Source organism: Silene latifolia, chromosome 11 (genome assembly GCF_048544455.1).
Source record: "Silene latifolia isolate original U9 population chromosome 11, ASM4854445v1, whole genome shotgun sequence".
NCBI lineage: Eukaryota > Viridiplantae > Streptophyta > Magnoliopsida > Caryophyllales > Caryophyllaceae > Silene > Silene latifolia.
In genome coordinates this window covers 171805243-171812057 of record NC_133536.1, presented here as the reverse complement: position 1 = coordinate 171812057, position 6815 = coordinate 171805243, and the positions used below count along the sequence as shown (strand labels likewise).

General features: G+C 39.1%; 1 non-coding gene across 1 annotated transcript; it reads right to left on the bottom strand.

Moving 5' to 3' along the window:
- Positions 1-5932: 5932 nt before the first annotated feature.
- Positions 5933-6039, bottom strand: LOC141615513 (small nucleolar RNA R71). Its single transcript, XR_012529931.1, has one exon. It is a non-coding gene; the product is annotated as a small nucleolar RNA R71 (small nucleolar RNA).
- Positions 6040-6815: the final 776 nt, after the last annotated feature.

Sequence of the window (6815 nt, the reverse complement as noted above, 5' to 3'; positions counted from 1 at the left end):
ATTACAAAAGAAGTCAAATGCAAAGTCAAGCCCAAAATAAAGGTCCATATTAAGGTGTAAGCATTGGATGCTAAGGAGCTTTGGATGCTAAGAATATAGAGCATTACCGGGTAATTAAGGAGCATTAAAGCACGAGCATAGAGATTCCTCAAGTAATTAATTAAGGAATTAAGGAAAATACCCGGACAACCATGCCCCCGTTCGGGGCTGGCAACCCCGATCGGGGTTGACCCTCTCTAGCCCTTTTACGTTATGCCCCTATTTTCTTATAAATAGGGGCCTTAATCCGTCATTAGGGGCATCTCATTCTTACGTCTTTCATACTTTACAATAGCCTTAAGCATAATTTCTCTCACAGTTTTCATATTTGGTTTCAATATTGTCAAGCTTGTAGTTATCAAACATTTGGTTCTTAATATATTTCAAGCATTTGGTTCTACTTTGTTTCTTCCATACAAGTTCATTTCCATTACGGTATTTCTATTTCTAGTTTACAATTTTACATTTCTATTTAATTATCGCATAGTTATTCGTTAGCACGTTTATTATAATACATTAGTAGTATTTTTATTACATGTTATATCATTTAGTTTATATAATTCATACAATCATGTTTAACATTTCTTACAACAAAGTTTATAATTCACATTTCGCCATGAGTAGCTAAATTCCTTAGTATAGGGGCTTGGGAAGCCATGCAATAACAAATATATAAAATGTTAAAATAGGTTGATATAATATTGTGTAATTGTTTCTATCACATGTTTGCATCGTCACGTTTAATCTATGTTTAAAGGCCTTATTCATCGATTAAGTTTGCTCATTCGTTCTAAAAGTCGAGAGGCACGAAATTGAATTAGACTAAGCATGTTGATGCGTGTCATTTATATGATGTTTTACACCTCATTTTACATGCATTTCAGAGCTCAATTGTGTAGTTTATGCTACTATTTGCCCCATTTCGTCTACTTTCGTATTTTTATGTAATATTGCAGATTTATGCGGGAATGAGTAGATATTGAGCTAAATCCGTCCCCGAGTACCTTGCATTGCATTTGACATGAAGTAGAGACTCGAGAAACGAACTTGGTGCGCGTTTCGAGGTCCGAAAGACGAATCCACGAGAATTAAAAGCGGATTATCAGCTACTCTAGTCGATCGACTGGACCCTATGGTCGATCGACCAGAGCCCGACTTACAGGAACTCCTGTTCAGCTTACCTCAGTCGATCGACCGGTCATAGTGGTCGATCGGCCAAGCCGCCACTCTGACACAAACAAAAAGATCGAGGAATAGCAAGCCCATAGTAGTTAGGTTTTGGAAATAAGAACTACGTTGTATTCTATATAACGTATGCTAGGTTTTGAGAACAATCATGCAGTTTTTATCGAGCTTTAATTCAGTTATCATTCAGTTTTTTTCAGTCTTTAGTTCAAGTTTTAGAATATAAAATTAGGGTTCTTTAGTTATAACAATTTCCGTCAATAAAAGTTACATTCGGTTTTGGATCCTTTCTCTGCAATTTCATACGGTATTCTCTCGCTCTTATTTCAGTTTTATTGCTTATATTTCGTTCATAGTATAGATTTGCTAGTTAGTTTCCCGAAGCCAATTATCGTTTATTGTTATTTGTTATTTAATTAATTTAAGCATGAATTCAGTAGTTTATTTCGTTTATATTGTTGTTGTTTTCATCAGTATTATGAGTAGCTAAATTCATCGTGCTAGGATGTAGGGGATCTGTAGGATAGGCGGCATAAGAATAGTGACCTGAATCGCATGCCGGTCGATCGACTGGGTTCCCTGGTCGATCGACTGGCCACGTGAGGTTTTGCTTCGTTTTAATTGATTTAAATTCTATATTTGACGAATCGAGTGCACGCGACTAGTTAAATGCTTAGTATATGACCGACCCATTAGATCGAAAGATAGGGAAGGTTGTTAGACCACCAATTAAAATGACTAAACTATGCTGAGATCGAAAGATTGTGGACAGCGGGCCGCCCACGGGGGCGCTTGGTGAGAACGAAACAAGCGTTTGCATTTTTGTATGGAGTCGCCACCAATTTTTATGGGAAATTGGAACCGTTCGAATACCTCGTGTCATGTCAAGACACAAAGTAGTGACATGAACACTAAGCAATCGTTACCCTTAGCATTCTATGTCTAGAATGACTCTCGTGGATGCCAATGAACACGGGTGTTCACAGATATCTGGAGTAAGGGGTGAGGGTACGTATTAGGAAGCTCTTTTGATCGAACACCTAATCCCGCCCGCCTCGATAGCGGCCTCTACTAATGATTAGGGAAGTTGTCTATACTCGATATATTGTCGATTATATGCATACAATGCAACATCCAAGTTTTAATCCTAGCATGTGAGAATTAATACTAAGTCGGTTAACACATAATTAACAAACAATTGGGTCGAAGTTGGAATTAAGGTTGATTACATATGAAAGCATACAAACAATAAAAGATACAATGATAAACATAATTACAATAATGAAAATTACATTAATTACATCGGATTAGGCGATTTATGTCGAAAATACCTTTAAAACGGATGATTTGAGAAAAAGAATAAAAGAAAGAAATAAACGAATTAACGAACAGGAATTAACGTGATATTACGGATAATAGTTAATTAATATGTAAACTAATCAAACTACGTCAAGGCAGAAACAGAGTTCAGGGACAGAACTCAGCCAGGAACAGGCGCAGCAGAGCTGCGTCTTTTGGAATAGGCGCAGCAGACGCTGCGTCTGTTCCTTGGCTCAGTTCTGGCTGTGAAGCCGTAATTGCAAGCCGTTAATGTCGATTGGTGAATTTAATGATCGATTGATGATATTTACTCGGATGAAAGTGATTAATAGGTTATTTAACATATGAATGGGGTCATAAAAGCAATAAACATGAATGAGACGGAATTAAACGGATTAGTATGAGATGGATTAATTACAGGAGTGAACGATATTAACAAACTAATTAAACAAGCTAATTAAGTTAGACACGATGGATTAATGACGAATATGACGAAAGACAGATTAAAATTATATCAAGGGTGAATTCCAGAAACTCAATATGAATAAATCGAATCTCTACAACTCGGAATTGAATTTAATGACGAAAACCCGCAAATATGAGATTATAAGGGATTTAAGTCGGATTTGTGATGATTAAACATGTGAATGAATGATAATAATAATAATATACATGTGATTTATATGTTATCATGACGAAGAATTAACAAGCGAACAAGCAAAAGAGGGATTTTGAACACGAATTACAGAAGACAAACGAAGAAGAAAGGAAGCGAGGCTCGCGGCCTCACGAAGAGGCGCAGCAGAACCGCCCTCCTTCAAGAGGCGCATGTTATTCTTTGCGTCCTTTTTCGACGGTTATCTACTGGAAATCCGCAAAAACAGGTTTTAAAGCATGGTTTTAGAAATCGGTTTTAACGGTATTCTCGACATAAACCTTACAATTGATTATGATACAACAAATAAAATACAATGAATAAAAGAGGAATTATACACCCTCAGACTTACATGTTGACGGAACGAGAAGAACTAAGATATCGATTAGTGATGCTCGACGCGAATGCAAAGAGAGTGCCCTCGTAAGAGGAAAACGATTGATTAATTAAGTTGATTTGAGTGTAGTTGGTCAAATTGGTCGGTCATGCAACGGAGAGGCTGGTACCCGGAAGGATCCGAGCTTACGTGGTCGAAAGTTCAAGCACGTAGGCGCCAATAAGTAAGAACAAAGTCTAGAATGCAAAGGGAGAAGAGAAGGGCGGACACTCGCGTGAGAAATATGAGGAACAAAGGCTCCTATTTATATTAATCACGTGAAGGAACTAGGGTTTCAGAGACTCTTTGGAAGTGAATCTCGTAAAAATATGAAAAAGATACGAGAAACATGCAGAAAAGGGCACGGGAAAGGCGCGCAGCAGCCCACTGCGTCTCTTGGAAGAGGCGCAGACTTGCGTCTGTTCCCAGGAGGTTTCCTCCTGCTGAAGAGAGATTTCCGCGTTTGAGTTATGGTAGGACGGAAATAATTCGATTTCCTTAATATCTTTATATGAATATTACGGGATATTATTTGCCAAAAGATAAAATTTATGAAATATGAAATAGAAATATCCGGAACATTCCAGAACATTCTGACTCGGGATTTAACGGTTATCAGAAAATGGAGACGGTTTTTGACCCGGACTCCGAATGTACTCTAATTACTGCCAAAACGACCGTATCGGGACGTAGATGACAACTAAGAGGTCGACATTAATATTTGAGCAATCAATTGACGATAATCTTACGAATTGTCACAAATCGTTCCGCGTATCAAACATGCGGCCCAATCATCACCGGGTGGTTTGCGGGAGGTGCAGAAATGAGGTACCTACAAAGATAGGTAAAGTTTAGGTTTTTAGTCACTTTTCAGGACGAGAGTCAGTACTAGTGATATTAGGGACCCGTAGCGAGATCGAAAGACGCTACTTATTGAGAGTGGACCGAGAGGACCTCTTGTTTTCCCGCCTCATGTGTTTATTTCAGACCTATTTAGCTTGCTGCTGCCGAAACAACAGTGAACCGACCATCTTAATACCCCTTTTATATTTGATTTTATACATTTCTTTAGTTTATTGCTCATTAGTTATAGATCAATTCAAAATAACCCCCACATAATCGTTACCTTAGACTGAAATTAGACAACTAATAATTACATCTGCCTCTCTGTGGTTCGACCCTGCTACCACTATATATAGTTGTAGTTAGGAATTATGAATTTATTTTTGGTGCACACAACGACGGGCATCACATGTGTAGTAGGACGACCTAGTCATGGACGAGAGTTTCTCTAGGACCCGGTCTATGGTTGACACTAATACCGTAAGGTGGGTGTCTCTAAGCCTAAACAATTGACAATGTTATTGATATCTAGTTTAACATGATCATATATTTGCCTTTGCATGTGTAACCCGACTCCCCTAAACTCCCTTTTATTATATAGATTACATCATAATTTTTGTTAGTCATCAAACCAAACAAACAAACCCAAAACAAAATCGATCTTGATAGAAATCTTCCCATAGCATTTCACAACGCAATTCCCATCTCCTTGTGTTCGACCCCTATTGCTAGATTAATTTGTGTCTAGGGTAATTATCTTTACATAGGTACACGATAAGCCTATGAAATTTTGGCGCCATTGCCGGGGAGCACGGTTTTATTGCGTTTTGAATTGTCGATTTTTATCTTGTTTTCTTTTGTCTTCAGGAACACTTGTTCCTTGAGACCGTTACTTATCATTTTCTAGAAATTGTTGTCTTATGCCCAGGTCCTGTCATAGTGGAGATTTGCTTTCACCGGATTCCGATCCCGAGAAAACCTTTAGGAGAAGACGATGTTTTTGGAAAGAAGTGAAAGAAGCCGCTTCTCCCGCACAACTTGAAAGTGCTAGAAAGTCTTACCTAGACTATCTAAAAGTTCTTGAAGAGGAGGAGGTTTCAAATTCATCATCTCCACCACCACCACCATCTACTACTAAAAAGATGGTAAAACTTTCCGATCACTCAAAGCCCATCGCGGCCATGCTTCCGGCCGGTATCACAACTACTCAAATTACCGCGCCGGACTTCGAGATCAAACCGGCTTTCATTAGCCTTGTGGAGAGGAAGTAATTTTGGGGAAGTCCTTTGGAGGATCCCAATTTGTATGTGCAAAATTTCTGTGACTATTGCTCCATGATCCGTCAAACGGGCGTCACCCAAGCCCAAATAAGGGAAATACTTTTCCCTTTCTCTTTGAAAGACAAGGCCAAGCTTTGGATGAATAGCCTTGACCGCACCGCCATGGGAATCACCAATTGGGAGACATTGGCTCTTTCTTTCTATCAAAAGTTTTTTCCACCGGATAAAACTCAAACTTTGAGAAGCCAAATCACCGGATTCCGTCAACAAGCTCTTGAGAGCTTATATGAAGCTTGGGAGAGGTACAAAGAGCTACAAAGGCAATGCCCACATCATGGGCTAGATGATTGGTTTCTAGCTATAACATTCTATAATGGATATTGTGCCGAGTCCCGAAGGATTCTTGATTCCGCCAACAATAGGCGGTTTGATCAAATTGACACCGATATTGCTCATGCCACGATCGAATTTATGGTGGTACATGATGCACAATATGTCAATTCCCCAAGTGTGCCACTCAAAGGTAAATAAGAATCCTCTGACAACTCCGTCTTGCTAGCTCAAATTGTCTTACTCCAACAACAATTGGCGGAAAGAGATGCTAGAGATTTCCTTCAACAACTCAATGTTGTGTCTTCTACAAGTCAAATCATTGTTTGTGATGGTTGCGAAGGTGCGGGTCATTACACCGCTCATTGCCGAGCTCCTATTGAAGAGGTAAATGCTTTTCAAGCTTTTAGATAAAGTTCTTATCCACCGGGTACATTTTCCAACACTTATAACCCGAATTCAGAATTCCACCCGAACTTGTCTTATAATAGCAACAATGTGCTTAACCCTCAACCCCCACCACAACAAAATGCCTATGTTCCTCAACAACAAAAGTATAATCCTCCACCGGGTTATCAAAATCAACAAAGGCCCCCACAACAAAACTACCAACAAAATCAAGGTCAAAATGCCCAACAAAACAACCAAGGGAGAGGTAAGCTTGAGGGCATGATAGTACAAATGCAAAGGGAATTATTGACTCAAATTCAAAAGAATGATCAAGCTCACAGTGCCGTAGTCAAGATGTTGGAGTAACAAGTGGCTCAACTAGCCGCTTCTAGCTCTC